At 44.1% G+C, this 25,469-nt stretch overlaps 1 protein-coding gene across 6 annotated transcripts in view; it reads left to right on the top strand.

The window, feature by feature from the left end:
* The window catches only part of LOC126568525 (ADP-ribosylation factor-like protein 5B), a 241,679-nt gene that overhangs the window by 172,949 nt on the left and 43,261 nt on the right, over positions 1-25,469 (top strand). Inside the window, exon 1 of one of the 6 annotated variants that reach the window (XM_050225015.1) lies at positions 9,699-9,704. The exons of the other annotated variants lie outside the window; for them this stretch is intronic. The gene's annotated coding sequence lies outside the window, so the exon portion shown is untranslated. Of the gene's footprint in view, positions 1-9,698; positions 9,705-25,469 lie in introns of those variants that run through there. 6 annotated transcript variants of the gene reach the window in all.

Genomic DNA, 25,469 nt, shown 5'->3' with positions numbered 1-25,469 from the left:
AACCCCAAAACAGCTCTTTACGTTTCAAGCAAAAAGCCCAAACTGTCCCCGAAAAAAAATAAAATAAAATAAAACGGAAACTATACTGCACACCACAGCAATCCACCTAGCAAAACCGCACCGATGCGGGTGGCCACCGACGACAAATATTCGTGGCGGTATTGGGTGGCAAAAATCATAACAAAACCGCAGCCAGTTGGCTGGCGCACGGGTTGGGACAATATTGGCATTGATCTAGAAAACACGCCCGAAGGCAAACAAAAAAACAGGAAACGGTGTACGCGAATGTGGCGGAAGGCCGGCAAAAAGGGCAAATCAAATAAATATTTGGCCATTGGCGTCACACATCACTGTGACATTTGCTCCCGCTCACGGGTATGTACGCAATACAACGCTACGGCGAACCTTCCTATACGAGCTGCTCCCAAAAGCACAGGGGATGGTCTGGGGTTTTGTCGAGCAACAAGCTTAGCTCGCTCCAAAATTTGCCCTAAAGACGATCACAAGGTGGTGGTTCTGGAAGTGTGATAAAATTAATGAATTCCGAAACGATGCCCGCAACGGTCCTCGCTAGGGGATGATGGCTAAACCTAAGCTGTGGAATTTACCCGCAGGCGGATCGATGCATCCGCTTCGGTCGACGCACACCAAAACGGCAGCGAACGGTTTTCGCCACTCAACGATGCAAGAAAGTTGACCGACCGAAAGACGCTCCAGCTGGTGCGGCACCAGAGTCGTCCGGGTGGTCGCAGATTGGTGAGATGTGTCACCACCCTACCCGTAGCGGATCTGACCCCGGTCGGCGATAATGGGCGGACGCTCTTGCAGTGTGTCTATGCTTTGTAATTACGAGATTCGACATTGTAGTTGCTGGTGTAGGGCCCTAAGCGTCACCGGGATTTCGCCAGTAACCGAGACTGGCAACCGTATGCTACTCATGAAGCAAAGAGAATTAGTCTCGCCTGGCACATACGCGCGCGTTTTATAATGCGCTTTGCCAGCTCATATGTGCGTGTCTGTGTGTCTGTGCCCAGGGTTAATGGCTGCAGTCAGTCAGAATAAATTTTGCCGGCTAAGAAGCGCTCCCCTTTTGTGAGTGGTCGTCCATCCATGGGGGATGGAGTGCTCGAAAGGAGCTAACATTGCGCGCCAACCAGACTCGGCAACGTGTCTGCGACAGTGAACGTAAATTGAATTAATTTGATTGATACGAGGATAGGATTACCGATTGGTCAATCGGTAAGGATAATCGTTATAAACGAGATGAGCTCTACGTTCTAGCTTTCTGGCAAACGGAAGACAACAGGCGTAGAAAGTTTCAGCTGGTAGGAATTTCCCTGCCCTAGTGAAATTGTTTTCAAGCACCTGCGCTACGGTCAGCCACATCCCAGGATCAACCTTGCAGCGAAATCAATCTCAGCCATGTCACTCACTCATATCCGGAACCTTTCGCTACCGGGGACCGGAGGTCGTCAAGGCTGATCGTGTGCTACCAGTTATTACGCTGATGCCGAGTTGAATAATAGCCGTCCCTCGCAAAGTGCTCCAATTCCTCTTACACGGCTATTCACGTCCAGCTTCATTCCAGAGGATTAGACAAACCCTTTCGGACGAGCAGGGATTATCTTGTACCATCGGTGCAGCAAACAAATGGTAAATGGTTTTCCTTAAAAACGGCTACAAAACGGGATTCTAAGGATCCTGTATGTTGTGCTTATTTTGCACATGAATCTCGTCTAGCCGAGCTTGTGGGAGCTTTCGAGGAAGGAAGAGCATCAGCAGCGGCAGCTTGTTGAAGTTAACAAATTTCTCGCATTTATTATCGTCAGCCGGACGAATCCTGCACGGGCGAATGGACGGAATAGGTGAGACTGCATGCAGTGTGATATGTAATGCGAAGATTATTGCATCCCCATGTGCAGAATTCACACATCGGTTATGGGACCTTCTGGTCGTATGGAGGATCAACGGGAAGTTTTTGAAAGTGCTTGGAGGCGGTTGGAAACTAGCTGGGTATAATAACTATAATTGGCTAATTTAACATGACAAACCAATCCTACAGCAAACTGGATGACTTCAGGATAGCTGGATCAAGAATTTAGCGCAGATTAAAGTGTTGCTTGATGAAGATATCAGAGAAGTATCTTAATTTGTTACACAAGTTTTGTTCCTCCCCTATGTTTATTCTTGTAGGAGTACTACAAAGATTGGGTGCTTCAGATGAACCTAATTGTTGACGTGAAAGTAGAGTCTTCCCTAATAAAAGTTTCTAAACAAGAATCTATTTATTTTTTTTTTTTTCGTTCCAACTCAAACAACCCAACACTAAAGCAGTGGCAGCAAAACCCTTCACCGAAACAAGGTGACATCAGCAGACGAACGGAACATCACTATCGCCCGATGCAATTAAAACCGAAATCCGAGTTAGCACACTTACGCTATATGATCAGCAGCGAACATCAATAAACCATCGATCAAGCTAACAACCTAATAAAACTCCAACTATGTCACTTCTGCCGTAGACGGGTCTCGGGGTTTCGGGCAGTGGCACGAATACGCGGCCGAGCGCGCGCGCGCCTCCATCACGAAACTCGCCGTGTTAGATGTTCGTGACAGTGGATGGCATGAAGGAAGAAAACGCACGGCACGACGATAACAACAAGAACAACATAAAAAGACACCAATGTACGAAAGAAATTGATTGCTCGCCCTACTCAAAACGGAAATCATTAGCGATTTTATGAACAACCCATCAACTCCAACCCTGTCAGCAAACGATGGGGAGGGACTACGCTGGGGACTAGAGAATCATGATGGGTGAAGCCAAGGGACGGGGGAAGGTCAGTCATCCCGTGTCAGATGCGCCCGTGGGTTGGAGATGGCCAAGCAAAAAAAAAAAGGTACAGCAGCAATAATATCAGAAGTTCACTCTCGAACGCATTCGTCGACCCAACCGGCCATCAAGAATAGAGAGAGACCGAGAGAACGATAAATAGAGAGAGCTTTACGGTTCATAGGACAGCTGGGTCGGGCTCGGGTCGGGTGTGAGACACGCTCAAGTGAGATGAGCAATCGACACCATCGACTTGGGGTGTGGAATATTGCGTAAAAATATCTTCACTCACAGCCAGCCAATATCGGTGAAATGGAGCCTTCTAGACAGGGTGATGATAATAAAAACTGCACAACAAAAAGGAACAACACATCGGACATCGGTCATTCAGTGCGAAAAAACGCATCACTTCGTTGCGGTTCGTAGCGAGCTGCTACTCTATAAAAGGATTGCCATAAAGAAGCGGGGATATAACTCATAAGAAATTGATTAAAATGGTAAAACTTCGGATCGATACTACCAAATGGCAGTGTGTAAAAAAAAGACCCCCGAGCAACCCACACAGCTTTAAAATAAGTTTGGTGTAGGACTTTACAGCAGTGTGGCAAGAGTTGGAAGGAAGATAAAGTTAATTTAAAGTTGTTTGAGTAGCATTTAAGATATTGAAGAATATGGTTAGTTCTTCTTGGATAAACGAGGCTCTTTACAATCCTCACTTCGGAGGACGGCCTGGATGGGATTTGAACAATGGTCCTGTAGTTTGAAAATCACAGGACCAAAGTCGTCTCTACCAGTAAGCCACCCTTTGAATCATTAGACACTGCGTACGTCTCTTGGACTCTGCTCAAGATGAAATAGAGACTGAAATTGGTAAAACTCTTAGGACTCTGGCGCAATTCACATCTGACAGAGTTTTATAAAAACAATGGGACAGTTCCCAGATGCAACTAATAACAACATGCACCATATTACATCGCTCCAGGTTCAAAAACTAGTCTCACCAGCTCATAAAACGCGCACTTCAAAAGCCAAAATGAAATGAATGAATTATTCACAAGTACCGGACAGAGGCGAAAGACAAAACCCGTACATTTGCCAACCATTGCGTACAGTCCGCCCACTAAATCGGAAGAGACGGCAGACAGTATAATTTTCCCACCATTTCCGCGTCGGTCCGTTTCGAGGTCCGAGTACGCCCGGCTAATGCATTTGTTTTTCCATCCGTGTGCAACAGTCGTCCGATTTCAATTTATTTTTCCCGGTGAGTTTCAATTTATTTCCTCTAGCCAATGGGGCCACTACCTTTCCGAGCCACTCCACTCTACTACGCAATTAAGCGTGCGAGGAAAAACACACCAGAAAGCATTGGTGCACAGCATTGGAAAATAATAAAAGAACCGGGCCCGCAAAAAGTCAAACTAAAATTGCATATTAATAATCGAACCCGCCACATACTCTCGTGCGGTATCTTTATCTCCAGTCTCGTGGGGTCGTAGTGGTCGGCCTCTCTTCCCGGGGACAGACCATGCCGGGTTGCGGGGACCACACAAAATCAATCATTTTTGATTATGTGTCATTTCACGATCGGACGCGCGGCTCTGTACCGAAATGATAGAAAGTCACTGTTAGCAAGCCGCCTAGCAAGACGACTAGCAAGCTTTGTCGATTCGGAACGGGTGTATTTTTTTGTATCACCCCTTTGCCTCTTTGCACCGAACAGACAATCCATGTGGTGGACACAAGATATGTAGCCGAGTGAGTCAACGGTAGAGACATCCTAACCTTCTACCGGTATCGTACCGATGTAGAGTGTGTGATCGATCCGCCCAAACAAGGGTGCACTGGAGCATGAGATATGGACACGTCCACGTCCAGAGATCCCCTCCAAGAAAATATACACCAACATGAGCACGGTATGATAATGCTATGTCCCCTACCTTACCCACCATTTGTCGACCGCCGAACCGCCGGGATGCCTTCCGTACAAATACGAGAATCACATCGCACACCGTATTGCCACTCATTTATCAGCCGCACAGTTTTCAATACGCCGATAGTCCTCCGTCCGGTCAGCCGTAAGTAATGAATTGTGTCAGCTGTCTTCCGGTGCCTGCATATCTTGGTTCACAACCTCCCCCCGTGGGTTCAATCCCCCACATTCCACAGAACCCTCTCCACCGAAAGGCGAAGAATTCTCGGCACAGGAAGTTTGTGGCGACAGAAGTTCTCGTCCGTAACCGGGTAACCCCTAGTGTTCCCTCCTAGAAACATCCCTTGTTCGCATTTCCATTCCGAAAACGGACACAATATTCAGATTTTCAGAATTATTATCGATTGCATGATTACCCCTTTTTGCTCGACTTCAAACCATGCGCTAGCGGCAAAAGGACCACACTTTACAGGGCGCGTGTGTGAGTGTGTGATTTGTCGTGAAGCACAAATTGCAGTGGAAAATGCATTCGATCGCTTTTTTGTGCTTTTGTGTCGGTTGTCTTCATTTTCTGTGCCACCAGCAATGCTCCCGTCGTATGTGTGGTGAGTGTGCGATAGGGAAATTGGAAAGGCTCAGCGAAACTAGGCCATCCACACACTGCACGGCTGCACCAATCTCCCGTGAGCGCAGTACAATGAATATTTTAAAAAGTACAGCAGAATGAAAGAAAAAAGGCTAAAAACACCCAACTCGCAATCAATACGTCGATAAGTGGCCATGCTTAATGTTGCTGCGGTACGAGAACCGGAGGGTGGAAGAATATAAAACAAAAGACTTGAATAGTTCTTTTTCTTTTGGCGGAGCTCCTCCTCCATTCTTCGATTCTAATCGGTACGAAAAATCCCAGCCAACCACACCACAGGTTTTTCAATTCCATGAATTCAAAAACTTGAAACAATTATGCTGCGATGCACCAAGGGAGCGAAACCTAGAACAACAGGGTGTGTGTGTGTGTGTGAGTGCTTTACGCCACATGCTACGCCGTACGGGGATGGTACAGAATGGAACGACAAAAGGGTCCTACTACGGTCCTACATTGAAACTACCTGGAAACTGGAGATGAGGCCTGGGACAATAGCAACGTACCCAAAAAAAAAAAAAAAAGACCAATGCTCACCATATGGTGTTGTCAACATTCCAATACTATCGATACGAGAAAACTATCGCTCCATACAAGCACCATATGAATCCTTTTATTTTCGTGAGTGGTACCTGCCTACCTGTGCTCGTTATTGGATCTGCGCTTTTGAGATTCTTTTCTGTTGATTAAGCGCCAGCGTGGGATCGTTTTAAGGGAATTTAGTTTTATCTAAACTCCCAATCGAGTCCTTGAAGTGCTTGAGCACAAAATGAAGGCTCTTTTCCAATTCGTTAGAGGAAATGCTGTGATCTATTTCCGATATTCGGAAGCCTGTATGCAATCCCCGAATGCAATGCCCTACTTGGCACATGCTTGATATGTAAATTCCCATAAGACGCCCGGTTTATACTACTTCCCAAAAAAAAAACCCCCCTGATGTCCTAAGGGAAATAATTGGATATCCAAAAATCACCTAATTTAAGCTACCTTATCCTACCAGAGAGCTCAGCCCATGCAGCCCACGCGCTCATTGGGGCATTATTTTATTTAGCTACGAATCGTGCAGGTTACGGACCGCCAAAGCTTCGAAGGTACATAGCATCCGTGTGGACCTGCTATCTTGGCAGGATTGCAACGCACGTAGTACCTGAAACTTTTGCTTCTCCGCACACACCCTACCGCGGTGCGGCTTAGGAATCGTTTGGAGTCAGCCATTTCGGCACGGCAAAACCTGAAACGTGATGCACACACACACACACACACACTCGCCAGTAGCAGCAGTAGCAACTAGAGAGCGATCCCCCTCAGCAAAAAAAAAAAATCGATGACAATTTCATTGAAATTCTAGTCGCCGAACGATGGTTTGACCTTCCCGTTGCTCGGATTTCTCCTTTTGCCGCAATGTTGCCAAAGAGCCTTTTTTACGCGAAGTTATGCATTGATATGCGTTAACACGGGCGGGAGGCCGTGCCGTTTCATCTGCCGGCGACTTCGCACCGTGAAGGGAGGAAGCCTTTTAATGCGCTGGAATTGTTCCTCGTATCGCGAGCGCCCTGTGCTAGGTTGCTATCGAGAAGCAAATGAAACGCTTATCGCTGCCATTCAGCGCTGCACAGACCACGAGGTTCGAACACACACACACACACTGATGGTAAGCGAACGGTCTTCTCCCAACGGTTGCGTAAACAAATACGTTTGAGGATTTCAAGGTTTTCCAATGCTAACCCATAAGGGGTGGGTTCGCGTAACCGTTTCGATAGCACCGAATGATTGGCTCGATTGAGTGCCATCTTTATCTAAATGCTTAAACAAATTGTGAAGCAGACAGCGAGATTTCTTTAACGAACTGAGGGGGGGTTTTTTTTTTGTATAAAAACTCAATAAGAAATTCCATTCCGTTTTCAACATGAATATTACATACGTTAATAGCGTTGTGGATAACTTTGTCGATATGTTATGTCTGTTTAGGATAAATATTTTAGTCGATGAAGTCAATGAGAGGATTTGGAAGATAAAAAATTACCAATTATTTGATTGCTAAATAAATAAATTTAGATTTACGAGAATTTTCATACAGAACTGTCGTTTGAACACGCATGCTGTCACTACTCTTACTTTCTTAGATAAACTACCACGACAAGTCTGATGCTATTCTCAGACATTCATTTTACAGACGCTCGATGGATCTACAAATGCGATAATCCGATATCCAGCACTCAATCTAACACACTAAACTGAATCCTGAATGTACTGTCAGTAAGTAGTATACTGTAAGCTGCTGTCAATGTCTTAGTAAAATAATCCTTTTAAGGTTCTTTATATAAAGAATTTGGTAGTTTTTGGGTTGATTTTAAAAAACAAATTTATGTCTAATGTCCCTTGATGCTCACGCTAGGCGCCAAATATTTTTGAGACTCAAGATGACTCTACAAATTCCAGTAAGAATTATCCTAAGTTGCGTAGTTGTAGGAGGTGCCATATTTTTATACTCCCAGCTTATGTCTTCCAGAAATTCCCAAAACTAAATGTCACAATCACAACAAGAGATTAGATCTTTAAATTATACACAATTTGTTACATTATAACAATCACATTACATGACTAAATACGTCTTCCCAAACACATCAAACCCTTTGCAACATTATCCCCAAACCGAAACCGTTGTTGATACCGTGACGAATTTCGAATCCAGTCCGAACAAAAGACACCACAACGATGGAAAGTAATTTGCTACCCATGCTCCCCTCCATCAACCTAGAATGTGCCAGTTAACAATGGCCCATAAAAAAAAACTATTCCTCCCCGAAAAACAGCACCATCAAACATGTTCCACACCACACATTTACCGAATATTTAATGCTCGCACAACCAGACCAGAGGGTGACACAATTGGACAAGATATTCTGCGTCACTCCAAGCCGTCATCGAAAACTAAATGAGAGGGGAAGTCGTGTCTTTCCGGGTCCGTTGCATAGCGAACGGAACCGCACGTGAAGCCTTAGTAATGACGCTCACATTATTGTTATTATTTTCCGCCACAAAATCCACTCCGGACGTATGAGCTTCTGTGCAGTGAAAGAGAATTTGAATTTGAAAGGGAAGCACATTACGAGCATAATCACGGTGGGTGCATATCATGACGACCAGAAGCTAACACACAATCAGCCCGAAAACGAAAACTTCTTTTGATGCGCTTCTGAAGAAGGTAATAACTTGCCGTCTTCCATGTTGTAAGCAAACAAATAAATGCTTTAGTTCCAGCGCCGTGCTACCCACATGCATCTTGTTAAAGATATTAAACCACCAACAAACAATCTCATTTACGATGCGCGCGCCCCATTAAACTCGTCGAGGTTTACTGTACTGCAAAACCGCATACCCAGCAGGCAGGTTAAAGATGTCTTCGGAATGTTACTCTCCCTAACCTCAACTTGAAACTTTTGCGCCAAGTGCAATGATAAATCTTACATTCCATCGAAAACCATACGCGCGAATGCTTGCCTAGTATTGTTCATTAAAACTTTCCCAAACAGTCAAGGCACAAGATGGCGAGCGCAAATGGCTGCTCCGAAAGAAAAGACTTACACCGTGTTGCGACACGAAGCCAACCCAAAGGGGTCGAGAGTGTGTTCGAAGTAGACAAAACAGCTAGAGTTACCCGACTGATTCTGTTCAAATGGTGAGGACTTTTAATTCGTGACCGAAGCGTATCAAAGTTTACCCGCCGTCAAATGGTATTAAGACAAGTAAGGCGCTTCTCACCGTACAAAATCCTGCCGTTTGTGTGAGCTACAACGCTAGCTTGCAACATCCACCATAGTCTCACAAATCGCGGAAGCTTTCAGGACCTGGTTTAATAAACCGTTTCCTTGGTATTAGCTACAAAAGCAAGGCTAGAAACAGAAACAGAAAATTACTAGCTTTAGAGATTGAAAACGGATATCAGCTTCCGCGGGAGGATATTTAAAAGAGGATACATGCAATATAGACGTGGTTCGAGTGCCAACACACGAGTGCCGCATACTAATGAAGTCAATCGCCAGCGACCATCCTGTTGCAGCGGTGCGTTGCAGCTTATACGCCATCCATTCCCAGCCGGCAGGTTTGGTTCGAGGAAAGCTGCTGAGGTTGGGGAAAATGGTGGCGAAGTCCATCCTGCCCGGGTGAAAAATCCTCGCCACGTCTCGACTCGATCGGAAAACGGTGACATACAGAAGCGAAGGATAACATATTGTGTCATCCGGCATGTCCTGCCAGCATGGCAACTGCATTTTCCCTCGCCACACAAACACACACACGCACAGATATGCTTATTCTGGGAAGCAAGTGAATTCCGAAGCGTACTTCACATTGCAATGCAGTGGCACTGCCAGTGATAGAAATTTCGTCCTTTTTTTTTTGTTGTTGCTTGTGTTTTCCTCTTCCCCCGAAGCCGATGACAAACCACTGTGCAGCAATGGCACAGTGGACTCCCGGGATGGCAAAAACTGCGTTTGCTGCATTTGCATATGCGGGACAAATTAATTATCTGTCAACGGTGGTTGGCATCTGGAGCGTGATGAGCTCACGTACGCACCAACCCCACCACCACCACACACACACACACACACACAAGGCAAGTGGCGTAACACACACGCAAAAATGGAATTGTCCTTCCAGCCAGCAAGCCAGCCATACAAGCAGACAAACACCGAAACCCCCCGAAAAACGTTGCAGATCGATGCGTCAAAGCGTATCTCGTCGTCGTCGTGGTAGTCGTCGCATCAATGCAGTCAGCAGCGCAGCACTGGAGAAACTTATTTTGTGCTAATTATTCTTGTTTCTCCCCCCTTTTCATACAATCTTATCCCGATTGACTGCTGCAGAGCCTGCAGGAGAAAGTGGGTCAACGATAGCTACAGAACGAGCTACACTTATTTCAAATCACATATGGCTGTTCTAGGGGACATGTTAGATTCGTTTAAAACGCCAAAGGTTTTCCAACAGCAAGACACGCATGTTGCCTATAGCTCGCTTCAAAATGTGTGTTTTTTTTTTCGGTAGAAATTATACAAAGATACACGTCAACCTTGTTAGGCATTTGCCATAATCATGGCCGCTCGTACACAACGCACAGAACACAGTTGTCCGCAACCGGCTAGCGAGAACAGTGACATGGAGGCTTATGGGACATTATTTGTTCATGTCATGTTTAGCTGCGGTAGTAAAATTTTTGAAACGAAATAAACATTCCACTCTCTCTATCTCTACACTCGGTCTCAGTTTTCCATCCGAAGCTGAGCCTTTGTATACATTCTGTTGTGGTTTGACTGACGCACACCCGGACAACAATCGGTACGGATTGATTTGTGTACCGCGGTACGCAGCTGGATCGCTAGAAAAGACACGTTTGCGTGATCGTGGTTCAATTGGATGGATTGAAAGGTTTGAAGAATAGCAGGAAGTTGTGGCACTTGTCTCAAAACATAAAATAGTCACGTCGTAAAGCATAATGCAAGGCACGGCTCATAAACATTGTTTAAATTATTATATTTAATCGCCCTATTGTATACAGTGCATTTCAATTGTGATGACCAAATGTTTAGCTGGGTAATTTTTAACACTGTTGTGCAAGGTTGTAAAATATAATGTTGGAAACAAGTTTACAGCCTGATGAAAGCTGTATTCTGAAAACTGCTATAATTTTTAAGCACTTACATTTAGAATACAAATGTTACTCTAAACATTTATTATTTTTATATTAAGGTATTCAAAAAATCAACAAAAATAAAACTTGAACATCAACTATTGACATCATTGATTGATGTTGATGTAAAAAAGATTTAAAGAAGTTAAGAAAAACAAATTTATATAAGAAATTCTATGAAAAGTTAATAAAAATAATTTGGACAAATAAACACACAAACACTAAAAAGCAATTAAAAAAATTACGAATTCTTTTCAAAAAGAGCAATGAATTCATTTTTTAACTTGCAAAAAATACAAAAATCATAACGAATATTAAATCATAAGTGTACCAAAAATAGTAATACAATTATTTAATGTTCAGTAAAAAGTTACAAACAAAAACACAACAAAATCATACTAATAAACTATATCAAAATATACTAAAGTTACCAAGTTTATAAAGAAATATATGAAGTAAAAATGATCAAAGGTTTTCATGTATACGGGAAGTTTAATAAGGTTTTAAAACTTTTCCAACTATTTCAAACTGTTGAAATACTTTAAACGCACACAGAATCCTCAAACTCATCCACCAACCCACACCAACGAGGGAGGAAAAACACATCAATGTGACGTTTAACTTCGAGTCGCGTTTGAGTGTTTTCCAAATCGAAAACAGCCCCTCTTCAACGCGCTATCTCAACGTTCTACCCCTCATTCCTCTATCCTTTCACATCAGCATTACGACCCAAAGGCCCCCATTGTTATGGACGCGGAATGCGTAGCTGCGTACACTACCCCCCATTTTGACGGCGGCCGAATGCCAATGCTACTTCAAAGTCCATCCCAATCCTAAAGTGAGGCACACTGGTCGACACTTTCCCAGCACGAGTTGTAGAAATTGGGAAGGGGCGGAAAGTGCGCGTGGAGGTAGGAAAAATAATAAAAACAAACCCTCGCCAGCCAGCATTTGCTCCGTCCCTTTGCTCCATCGATCACGAGACAGCGCGAAAGACCCTAAGAGAAGTTTTCCGTCGGCACAAACGATGACAAAACTTCGAAACTTTCCGATGATGTCGCGGGTGATTTGAAACATAGAACTTGTGCGGTGCTCACTCTCGCTTCTGTGTATTTGTGGGCGTTTGAGTGTGTGTGTGAGCATAGGCTTGAATTGGTTGATTGATTGAATGGAGTCTAATTTTAAAGTGAGCGCTCAATATGACGTGGACCGAACTTTACGTACTCCCGAGCACCGAAACGGAACCGGACGGCACGGTTCCAACTTTATGAAGGATGCTGCGCGCTGCGGCTGCTGCTGCTGCTTCCGAAAGCATGCTGGTGGTGGGTGGGGGTTCCGCGGACCGAAGAAACTCCACCACTTACACAAAAAGGAAATGGAAGAGAAAAAGTGAACAATGTTGTTCTGCGTCGCTTTTGTCCGCGGCCGCCCAAAAACCCCAGTGTTTAGTTGGATAAATTGTGTTTAATTTTCTAATGGCCAAAGAAAGAAAGGGACACTTTTGTACGGTATCGTGGGGGTATATGTACAAGATCGCACTGCCGCACGAAGCGGCGAAGTGATCTCGTAATCAATTTCAAGTGACCCGAAAACCACTTCAAGCCTGCCTTTGCTCGGTGAAGGTTATTGGAGGCTGTAGTGATGTTGAGACTGAAGAAGTTTGTTCTGAAAAAAAAAGGCCGATGTTGCATTGTTCGTGCTGTCAAACGATACAAGAATTTTGGGGCATATTTGTGATTGATTTCGTACTGGTAGTGTGGAGAAACCGATAAGTTTCTAATGCTGTTTTAAGACTAGACGTTGAAGTAGAGTTTACTTGTTGTAGCATGATCTTTCGGAAATAGCTACTCTGCAACTCTATTGCAAATACTACTCTAGAGCAGTTTTTTTGTGTAAATATAGTACTGCAAGACTAGATGGAAAAGATCCGGAGAGTGTCGGCCTTCGCACGACAGCATCGGGTTTCAAATCCCATCTGGAACGTTCCCCAAGAAGGTAAAGTTTTACGTGACTTGTCTTCAAAAAGTGGACGTACCGTTGTATCTCTAGATAAACTACGACAAATTCTTGAAAACTGAATAGCTCTGGAATTAATTTCCCAGACCAATATGTCTCTACTTTTTTTTTCTTGGCTTAACAACCTACTAAGTCACGGTGGCTCACTACGGGGAAACGGTCCAGATAGCAATTGAATTATGATTGTGTCGTGTGCAGATTGGCGCAGCTGTCACCTCTAGCACCGAATCGTCCTATATGTCTCTAGATTTGTTTACTACTTCCTCGGTGGATCTAGGATCTAGACAAAAGTACTTCTCTACTACTCAAGGATCATCGCAATCAGCTGATGATTTATTTGCGATCTGACCTGGGGAAGATTAGAGCGCCTGGTAGCCAGTTTCATTATCTCAAGCTCATTAACCTCAGTGTAACATTTGGCTAAGAATTAATGAGGACTTTTCGCTTTAGTTTGCGATATCAAAACTAGGCCGTATTTTACTGAAAAAATACATGGAGCATTTCTCTTGTATTCTTTCAAATGTAGTACAAGAGTAGCATCATCTATTGCTTTTTGCATCTTGAACTATGGTAGTGAAAGCTTTGACCTACCAAATCACCCTGTACAAACAACATCAAATCCTAACCTTAAAATAAGAGCGAATTTCATCTTAAATGGTAAATAATAGCTATAATTAGACGAACGTAACTAATACTGTTTTAAACGCATCGCCCGTGGCATATTCCTCTATAATAAAAAAAAACAGAACAAAGAAAAAGAAAACAAAACCCTTTCCAGAGCAAATCATGACACTCATTGGACGTTTTGTTCACACCTTCTTTATCTCAAGCGCCATAAACGATTTCGCATACCATAAACCAATAACTGACGCGAGTCGTGGAAGGTCAACCTAAGCACAAACGCGCGCTTTCTCCCTGTTTTCGTTCCTTTGTATGGCCCACTTCCAATAATTGCATACATACATCTTTCCCCGGCTGTTGGTGCGTTGAGGGCTTCGCGTTTATTAGACAAGCCTCATGCCTATTGACTCAATCTCGCGTCCGTCAACTGCCGATGATTGATTGCGCGAGCCATTTGCCCGGTACCTTCGGGATATTGGGTGTGCGTGAGTGCGTGTGTGATATTGAATAGAAAAATCTGATCATTTTCGTGGACCACGTAGTGCTTGTTAAGCTAGGACGAGATTGTGTATTATATTTGACTTAGATAGCGCCACTCTGTGATTGCAAAATAGACTGTTTTTCTAACTCTCGAGCTCGTCTAAAGGGGGGACAATTTTACTACCCCTTTTTTGTGGTTAAATTTGATTAGAAGTACTCTTCCAAAGCACACGCACATCCGCCAGACGTTATCTCACATCTACGGGACGACCCTCCACACCAGACAACTACTTGGCTGTATGTGGCGCTGTGTGCCTTATCGGTATTATCAGTATTTGGATACCTCATTTATTGCGGCCATCTTTCACGATCGATCGAAAATCAATCGCCCAGTTGTTGGTGAGCAAATGCAAACAAGAATTTGATATTCAATTTCCCTATCAGCTTGACCACGTGATGTCACATGAAGCAATCCTAGCCATGCGTCGGTTAGTGTATGACGCATCGCGAAAAAAAAGAGACACTCTTTCGCCATAAACAATCCATCATTTGAGGTGAGTCAATGAAGTAGATTATTTTATTACATCGACTCATGAGTGGGCTCTTTAGACGTTTAGATTGCTTAATAGAGAAACCAATTTCCTCATTGTGCTCCCCAGATCCGGAAACTTACCGACAAAAAACACCTTTAAACCCAACATGTTAATTACATCGGAACAGGTATAATAACGTTTCCAGGCTCAGTTTTTAGGGTTAAGTTTTTGAAAATGCCCTCCCGCCGGTCGGATGTGGCACAAAGCACCAAAAAGGTGTTCTAACGTCGAAAGTTCTACGAAGTACCTGCAGCTGGTGTTTTGCCCTTTTTTGGGTTGATCTTCGCGGCAAAATCCATTTTGACGGGAGAAAGGGAGAGAGAGAAAGAGAGTGAGCTGAGTAATTAATTGTGGATGTTAATTCGACGTCCGAAGTGTTTCATCCACCAATGATTCCAACGGACAATGGGAGTTTGGTCGGGTGGACCGTCGTTGTTATGCCTGGTGATTAATAATAATACTTTTGCACAGGTAGGAGGATTCAAGAGGATCTGAAAACCCTAGTGGCAAGCTGCAGGAGCATAACGTGCTAAGGGCAACGTCCTTCCTTTTATTAGATCCAGCCGGCCGCCTACTAAGCTGCGGGAATGTTTTTGCATCTCCACCATACAGCAGCAGACGTCATCACGGTTTTAGCTTTCCCAAGAATTAGACCGACGTGCGCCTGTCCCGCACTGCTGCAAAACGGAGCGTCCAGAGCGTCAGCTCTTCACGCCACTAAACCTCGATGTAAGGAAAAGAACACAGGGCAAAGAAAATGGTGTGGGCCTCGGTGAAAACAGCCCCCGAGACAAAAGTGGATGTTTACGCCAAGCGGGGTATGTTTGTAGAATTAATTAGTTCTCCTACTAAGAGCGACGACAGTACCGGGACCCTTCACTGCCACGAGAATATATCCTAGCAGCATCAAGCGCCTGCTGGATGCGCCTACCTGATGCCTCCGCATTGAACGCGACTGACGATGTAAATAAAATGCCAGTCATTGAGTGTGTAGTACTACTACTGCTACTACTACTACTACTAGTGCTGCTGCTGCTACATTAGCTAAGCCGTCACTGAGCATGAAGAGAAAGAGCCAACCAGCACTAGTACCGAAAACGATACAGTAGACACAGTCAGGTTTGTTACCTTTTGTTACGAGGCTGTGACAATGACGCGGCACGGTTTCGCCGTGATGCGTGGCTTCGGTCCAAGCACCCACTCGAAAACTGGCTGTCAGCTTCTTTCCGGACGTTGGCGTAAGGCTCAACAAGATGCAGAGGCATCATCCACAAGGTGGGAAGCTATTTAAATTGCAATGCAGTGTACGCTATTGCGATGGGATAGTGTGAAAATCAGGCCCAGACCGAAGGGAGCATGCAGATTTCACGTGACAGCAACGAGGGTGCACAATAATACAGGAGCATTTTCCAACCACCATTACGTAGGATGGGCTCGAAAGCACGGGTGGCTGTAATTTTGTTACTTTATGGAGGGGGCAGGCAACAATGTTGCTGTTTTGATTATTATTTAAATTGTATCGCAATCTAGCATGACCCAGTTGGGAATCGGATTGAAGCGAAGTGGACATTTCTCATCAGGTGACCATCCATTTGTGGCCTTTTCCAACGTATCAAACAACGCTGAATCCGCGGTGGACGCTTATCAATACTTCAATCCAATCAAGCTATTCATATCAACATCAAACCTACATCAATACTGGATTAGATGAATAAAAAGACGCTCTATCAGGTTCATCAGTGAATAAAGTTCAATTTTTAGGGAAATCGTAGATAATACAATCTCACATATAAATAAAACAAATAACGTACTTGCAATTCAGCTTGATTAGTTCCGAATTTCTTAGGTCTTGTCTGGAGCAATCCAGACCAATCTCTACGAAGAATTTTGTTTTAAGTGATAGAATTAACTTCGGAAAGACTTCTCAATCTCTTACATTAGTTTATAACTTAAAGATATGTTTTGAGCAAAAATAGAACTACGATTTACTCTACCATCGAAGTCTTATGCCACAGAGTCCTGCATTGTGTTTGGATTGCTAGGGAAGCCTGCAGAACTCTATTAATGTTGCAGCAGCAGTGTACCTGTCATAACTGGAGTGTCAACAAATCCATTGTAGCATGGCCCTGATGACCTAGTAAGGTCGTTACTACTTAGGTACGAGACCTGGCATTTTAGACAGCAAACAAAAGGAACATTCAAAGCAATAATAGGAAATTTAGCTCCTCAATAAAACAATTCATAAATCATTGTCCCAATCCAAGAAACAATATTAATTTAACCTTGTCGCTGTTTATCACATGCAACCAAAAAGTAATTATAATTTATTGCATTGCTTCACGTCAGCCGGTCCACAGAGCGGAATTTCGATGTTTGTGATACACTTTCTTCCCACCCAAGACACACAAGCATTCGTACACAGGCCCCGGAGCGTGCGTTTGTCGCTTGACAGGAAACATGTCCCGAGGGAAAGTCCTGCTCCGCCCAACCACCAACCACCGAACCCAAGAGAACGTTCCGATAATCATCATCACCCGGCCGAGTTTCTCTGCGCGAGTTTCTGCCAAAGGTGCGTCTCTAATTCGTCGACTAGCTGGTAGCGTTACTCGAGCCCGATACTCGTCGAGATCGCGAACCGTGCCCTCGACCTTTGCCATGTTCGATTGTCTTGTCTTGTGAGTTGCCCTTAGCCTGGGGCCACAAACCACACATATGAAGGCGTCTCCCTTCGCTCGGTCCGTTCGTAAGTGAAGTTTTATTTTTACAACATAATTTCGTTCCCCGGCTGAGGCCCTTCGCTCGAGCGATATATTTTGCAGACCCACCCCGGTGTCCACTGGGACACTTGTTTTGGAGCGGAAGTGAAACACGCTTTTACGGGCTTTGCGTATGCACCCGGCTGTGTATGCTGTGTATGTGTGTGCTGCTGCTTTTTTGTTCTCCCCAAGGCTCCCCCTCTAATGGCTCATTAGACGTGCCCCGGAAAGGGATGTTGCAAGCCTCACTGTTTGCGGGGGGTCCTGACCCGAAACGAAACAAAAGTGTGGCATTCGTTACGGGCGTGCACGAATTCGTTATAGCATTGTTGCAAAACACTCAAAAATTAACCAAACGGTTGTGTACAAACAATGAGGCTTTATGTAAATTCGAGCGAGAAAAGCGTTTGACGGCAGCTCAAAATTTCCGAAACAGATTATTTCATTACCGTAAACATGTGGCTGTTGTAACATGTGCAGCGAACGGGAAAAGGGGTTTTCGCCATTACGAATTATTGCATGAAAGACAATGTAATTTTTTGATGTTGTTGTAAATATTCATCTATAACACAGGAATGATAACAGCGCATTCCGATCAACATTTTCCGACGTAAAGAAAAATGGTTGTGGATTATTTGATTTTTCCTCCTTCTAGTGTCACCGATATACCCAGTCGGTAGCCGTTGTATACCCAGCTTCTGGTATTTTATTATTGTCCATTTTCGCACATGCACCCTCACACATCTTAATTCAAGCGGCGGGCAATGATACTGACACTGGAATGCATAATTACCGCATTCGTCGGAGGAGCGTGTCGGAGACTCAACCCTGCTCTACGAAGATTACAAAACAGCAAAACACCGAAGAAAATCCCGAGGGTCGACGGAGAGAGAGAGAGAGAGAGAGAGAGAGAGAGAGACAGGGAGGAAAATACAAAAATGTTATAATAAACGCAACCACACCGGAACATCCGGTGCCCGAACGGTGTCAGACCCGAAAATCATTTATTCAGTTTTGTAAGATGAATTTTTCACCAAAACCGTCCACGCCCCGCATTTCCTCCTTCCATAAATTCCATGGACGGTGATGAATTTTTAAGCAAGCGGGTGATGTGAGTACTTATGTATTTGTGTAGTTACAGTGCTAGAAACACAAAGCTGGACATCAACATCAGGGAATCGGCAATCAGCAATTTAGACACCTCATTCAGTGAAGTGTGACTCAGCAGAAATGTGCGAGAAATCTTGTGAATGATAAAATGTCTTCAACCAAAAGCGACTATTGTTTAATTCACGTGGACATTTTTGCTGGGGGGGCTGGGTCTTCTAGTTCGCCCTAAAAAGGATAAATTTTATCTTTATTAACTTTAACGTCGATTGCCCTTCAGAAGATAACTCTTGTCGGGTACGAAAAGATGGGTAGTAGATGCTGTAGTTGCGACGAAGAATTGAATGTCGTGCTAAGAAGATCTTTACTAAACACTTGCTTCCGCAAACTTTGAGGCATAGAAGATCAAGCAAACGTCATTTGTCCTCATGAAATGGGTAGAGTATGGGAGCGATCGTGTGGCAAATCTGGTGATCGATGTTGGTGACAAAGATCAGATCAACGAGTAGTACTAAAGCCATGATCAGATCAATCAGAAGAACGAATTCTCCATACAACAAAGGCCTTCCTATAAAATGATGCAGCTATAACTCCTCTATTGCCTAGTAAAGTGATCTTGTCCTGAGCCCCCTGGTCCCGGTTTGCGTTCGTGCCACTGTACATTCATTTTTCCCTCAAATCAAGCTGCTGTCGACGGCTTTTCCCACATCGTTATTCGTTTTTACGATGCCAGTAGCCCGGCCAACATTAACAGATTGAAGAAGCATTGACAGTTCCCAACTCATCCGAGTGTTTCAGCGGTGCGTAGCAAAATGCGCTTTTTATTGTACCACCTGTCTGACTGTATCGGTCCGCCTACAAACTATCAACGTTAGTGCCAATCTATTATGATGGATGGATCTAACGTTTCCTTTTGCTCCTCGTTTTCGAGGCCCACCACCACCACACGGAGGTATGATAGAAAAATGATTTTTTTTTAGTTTAATTTTTGCTGAACCGCTCTTATGCCGGTCGGTCTGTCGGTTCATACATAACTTAATAGCCAAGCGAAACCGGAAACTGGATATATGAATAATGAACAGACAGACGAACCAACAACCCACTCCGCACATCCATTGCTTTTCCCGTTTTGCTCACTTCATAGCGCTGGGGTTTTCCCATTTTTCCAGGGATTTACTTGCAATGCATCGCCCACATGCTGGATGTGTATGTGTGCGTATATGTGTAGCATCATGTACAGACAGTTATGTATGTGGATAAGAAACGTTGTGGCCGAACGAACAACGCATATTCAGTTCAGTCAATTTGCTCTATTTTCGTATCGGAATCAAATGACACACCCAAGGCCTGCGGGAAAATCTGCCCGGCCTGGGAAGCAACGCATTTTCCACGCAGGATAGAAATGGATTTCACTCGAACAAACTCCCTCCCCCTCGGGAGGCTTTCTTGCTGTTTTGCGCTGTTTTCCTATGAGACTTCGTTCGACTGTCCACAACCCGCAGGATAAACTCTCCCGCACTTCCTCTTTACTGAGTCTTCCGCGCGGATGACCCGGTTCTGCGTTAATGGTGGATTGTGTTTTTATACCATCCCAACGTCGACCGACTGGCAATCGGATCTTTGCCGCGGTTCCACTTTTTTTTTTGCAGAAGCACTAAAGCTAGTCTAACCTGTTGAGACAGAGTGGATAGAATTTCAAACTAAACGACTCGGTGTGTGTGCCGACTTTGACTCCTCAGGGGAATCCGTTGTTTTCATTTTTATTAGGCCTAATCTGTGGCGATCCGCTCAGCGCCCTCGTACCACCAGACCCCCTAACCCACCGGATTCTTCTAGGCGAAGTACGCGATGGGGACGCCCATCGTGACATAATGATGAGCTGAAAATAGTTTTGTGTTCTGTTACTCGGTTGTGAAAGCCGAACCCCGGTGCGCCGCAATTTGGTCGATTTATGCCAGCTTCCTTTCGCTGTCTCGCCGGTCTCCCTTCGCTAGTCCCCCCTCTCGCCGGTTTTCTTAGTATGTAAACGTAGCTTTACATAATAAAGCTGATCGCATCGTAAAAAAACCGCGGTGGAAACAGTCAAGTACTGTGTATAGCGAGTAACACCGACAAATGACTACCGTTTTTACTGACTACGGTTTGACGTTTGATAGGTTTAACCCTTCCGTGTCACGTAGCGTTCTAGGGTCCTAGTGGTTTGATGAGAAAGAATTCCGATTTCTAAAATACTGGATTGCAGCTCCGTAAATATGTAATTACCGGATGCTTGGATCCGGGAGGAATTTTATACTGGTCCTGGCTATGTTCGATGTCTCTACCACAAAAAAAAAAAAAGTTCAAAATATTTAAATATAAGCTCAACCCGAGATCATTATCATAACTCTAGCAAAAACGATAAATTACAAATCTAGTTTAAACCATTTAATTGGAACGTTTTAGTTCATTTGTATAAAAATCCTAGCAATTTAAACAATACATTAATAACGCAGTTTGCTTGCTGTAAATCGCTCCCACATTTATTCTACAATTGTCCTACAGAATGTGAAAATGTTAGTCATGCCATCATTCTTCCATTTTCAAATTCTTTGCTCCTATCTGTGGCCCATTCATATCGTTTACACGTACCCAGCATTCAGAAGCGGTAGGCAAACCGTTCAAACCGAGTGCACATGAAGCTTTGGTTATTAAAATCGCTCGCTCTATATTAAAATCACCTTTAAGCTTCAAATTCAACAAAAGTAATAAAAAAAAAATGTTGGAATTTCATGAACCTTGCGATCTCCGCTAAATTTTCTCAAAAATCGTACCCGCCAACTGTGAACATCTGCTACAAATATTCCATCTATTCCGCATTGAAATTCACAGGAAATTGTACACCAACCATTTTCGAACCGAAATAATCTACTGTCGATTCCAAAATGCTCAAATTGCTCCTATTCCTAGGCAATGTTTATCCTCCAATTCGTGGCCAAATCATTCAAGCATCCACGAATCTGTCGAGAACCATCGAAAACAATAGCAATGCCAATCGTTAGTTCACCACAACTGTTTGATTACACAAGTATTTCAACTCGACTGCTTTTGAGTTTCGCCGTACGATTACAAATTCGTTGAATCACCTCTCTCGAGCTTCCTACAATTTAACAACGGAACATTTCCCTCCCTTCATAAACAGGGCATCCAAGGGTTAATGCTGCTTTAAAACCGTCCTCTTTCGGAGTCGAGTGAGTGAGGGAAATTAACAAGAATTATACCTGCGCCAGGGTTTTGGGTGGCATGAGACACCCGAAGCAGTTTAATGCGATTTTGCTACCCCTAACCAACGAGCAGCAGCAAGAAACGGACGTAAAACCTGATTAAGATGCCTTCGCTAACGGATGAATAATTTTGTCCTGCTTGAGTGCTTGTGTGCATTTTCTTTCTTTTTGTCTAAAGGTTGTCAAACGAATGTTCTTCCCTGCTTTGACCTTTGGGGTGTGGGCCTGTGTTTTTTTGGTCGGAACATGAAGCATGGACGAGAAATTTAATGGCGTGTGTGTAGTGCGCACTCCAGCACTCAACATGTGGGCTGCCCCAGCAGAACCCCCGGTGCACCCGAACGCACATGTGATTGAAAGTGGAGCAGTGAAGTTAATTATAGTTGGAAATGAGAATGGAAAAATGGCCAAACAGAGTAACTACTACCGATAGCAACAATACAAAAAAGCCTCATCCACACACATACAACAACGGGTAACACAGAACATTTTCTCAATTTCGGCTGTTGCTGAAAACAAAGCGAATCGAAAACCCATCTGACACATCGTCCATCTCATCGTCGGGGCAGCCAAAACCATCCATCTCCCCTGGATGGAACGTCAACACACACACACACACAGAAGCAGAGCGCTTTTCCCAAACAACGCCCTGTCTTTCTTTGCGGGCGTCACCGTGCAAAACATTCCAGGCAGCATGTTCCGGTAGTTCTGATACCGCTTTCGGCTACCCCTAACCTTCAACCAAACTCCCTCCAAACACTCACCCTCATCCGTCGGGAAAGTCCTGCCCCATCCCAAAATTACCTAACCGAAATTGTTTTCCAATTAAGCCCCAGTCTTTTGCATTCTTGGAAAATTAATTCGCCCCGGGCTGGCTTTCGGTTTTCCAAAAGGGATCCTTTTTTGTAGAATCAGCAGCCTTCATACGGGTATTTCTGTGTCTATGAACGTATGTACAGGTATTTCATGAAGCCACTGACATAGTGCTTCTGTGTGCCGATCCTGTTTTTCCAACCCAGCAAAATGAGCTTAAGGTTCTCATTTGTTTCCGACTGTACAAGTGTGTGCTAGCGCTTTGCCTTGCACCCGAGTGCCACCTTATGTAAGGCTAGACAAAAACAAAAAAACAAAACCAAAAAAAACCAGGAGCTAGTACATTTCAAATTTTCATGCAGGTCATTACAAAAATTAATTATGGAATCCATACTTTGCTTTGTAACCGCCCTCATGTCGGCACATGATGTGTGGAAAATGGAAAATTTTCTGCTCCCATGCAGTACGCTGTCAGAAGCCATGCTTTTGTCCTTAAAATAATGCTCATTTTGCCAGTTGCTTAGCACCAATGCCGAACGGGAGATGTGTATTGACTTCTTGGAAAGTGATTGTGTGAGGTGTATAAGTACCTTTGCTAAATTTATCCGTACCCACATTGGTCAAGATCTATCGCAGGGCTCTAAACGCAGTGCCACAAACACAACGGCAAAGGCTCTTGTAAATAATCAAACCTAACCACAATCAAGACAGCTTCGGTGGAGCTTTAAATATCCTTTGAACTGTAAAACGATGCAGAAGTCGCTCCCAGCAGGACCCGTCATGAAGTGACAAAACCGCAGACAATAGAATATAAAGCAGTAGTATGTTGGCGAGACTTCGTTGTCTCTTCATTTTTTCGGGGGGGGGGGGGGGGGGGATTTTGAACAAGTGAAAAAAGAGATCTAAACTCCACAGATTATTGAAGTTGTGGAGGGAGATGTCTTACAACTAACACAACTACAACTGTTTTTTAAGGGCCTTGCATTTTTGTAAACAACTTAGCCTCCGAGTCAGAGTAATTTTACTAATTACAAGAGCAAGTCTGCACATGATTTACCATGGAACATTTAGTCTAACATGTCTGAATCTCAAAATAAAAATACAAGCCAACAAGAGCTTTAATTCTTCTTTTTTTTTCTTGGCTTAACAACCTTCTAGGTCAACGCCTTCTGGACCATTCCCCCGTAGCGAGGACTAACTATTCAACTACGTGATTATGAGCTATTCTTATAAGCCATTTGAAGGCCCGCGTGAGCTTAGTATTTTTGTATTTTGTATTTGTATGTATGTTTGTATTTTAGCATTACATCTAAAAGTGCAACTAGACAGTTCCTTCTTTCATGTGAATCATCATGCTTTAAAAATATCGTTCCAAACGTAGTATCAGCATGTCTGTTTTTTACTCCACCCAGATTTCACTTCAACAAAAGAATAAAGTTATTCAGCTCCAAAAAAAAAAAACTCTGCACCAAATTTTGGGCCCAAAATCTCACCCCGCGAGCGAGGAACCCACTATTATCACACCCTTGCCCCCTAAATAAAAAAAAAAAGCTTTTTCTAGGGCATGAAAAGACACCGGAATTGATTGAAGCGCGTTCGATCGTGACCGATGACGTCAGTGATTCAGATGCGCTTCGCACTGACGCAGCCAAAACAACACCCACCGATAGCCGATAGGTGGATAAAAATATAAAGTAGCACAAAACGATTGAGTTTTACACAAAAGAAGACAAAAAGGCAACTAACCGCGCGTTGAAAGAACGAAAAGCCACGGCTTTTTTTCCCTTCCTTACATTTGCTTTCTTTACACTTTTAAACAATCCGCGGTGGTGGTGGTGGCCGCAGCAAAAATTGTGCACCGTAATCGAACGTAATGGATGATTGGTGGGAAACGCAGGTTTGGAGGCACTCTCAAGGAGAAGCTGACAGGAACAACAACACAGCGCAGTCATGTGGCACACCAAAGGCTCGCGCGAGAAAAGGCTCATGCGCACCGCAACAGCGCGCCACCGCGTTCGATTGATTTGATAAATTGACTCCGATAAACATTAGCACGTTCGGCGGCAGTAGTACCACCAGGAGGGTTAAGGATACTATCGTGGCAAGTCAAGACCATGGTAGAGCAGCAACAACAGCAAAAAAAAAACCCCTTCCGTACCCCGTAAGCAGTGCCGTTGTAAAATCTAAGAAAAATCACGCATCACCGCATTAAAGCAGGCGCAAACCGCAACACAACAGTTGCTGTCACGGCGTGGTCCGTTGTTACCCGATACATCCCACCAGATAGCGGATGTCCCCGGGGCGTTATGTTGTGTAGGTTGCGCACGGTGCACGAATCGAAGCCCGCTGCCGGAAGAGAGCACGGAGTCAGGGCAGCAAATCAATAACATCATCAAACCGAACCCGTCAATATCATCACTGAGAAGATTGAGCCCCATCCTCGCCTCCAGGCAGATCTAACCTAACCGAAAATCTTGAAACGTACCTCCTTTGCGTCGGGCGCACTCTACAATCTACCGGTTGGGAAAAGCAAAACACCGTTTGCTGTGACGCCTAACGCCAGGCTCGGGACAAACAACTTCCAAATCAAATAGATCAACTTATGTTTTCGATAATGTGTACGATGTTTAATGTAAAACAAATTCATATCGGTCGATCGCAAAACGCATCTAGAAACCTCGGAAATTTGGTTTCATCCAAACACTCAGAAGGATAATGTCCTGAGGACATG

The sequence above is a fragment of the Anopheles maculipalpis genome, chromosome 2RL (assembly GCF_943734695.1).
Source record: "Anopheles maculipalpis chromosome 2RL, idAnoMacuDA_375_x, whole genome shotgun sequence".
NCBI lineage: Eukaryota > Metazoa > Arthropoda > Insecta > Diptera > Culicidae > Anopheles > Anopheles maculipalpis.
Note: the sequence above shows the minus strand (reverse complement) of the source record. Positions and strands in the feature narration are given on the sequence as shown.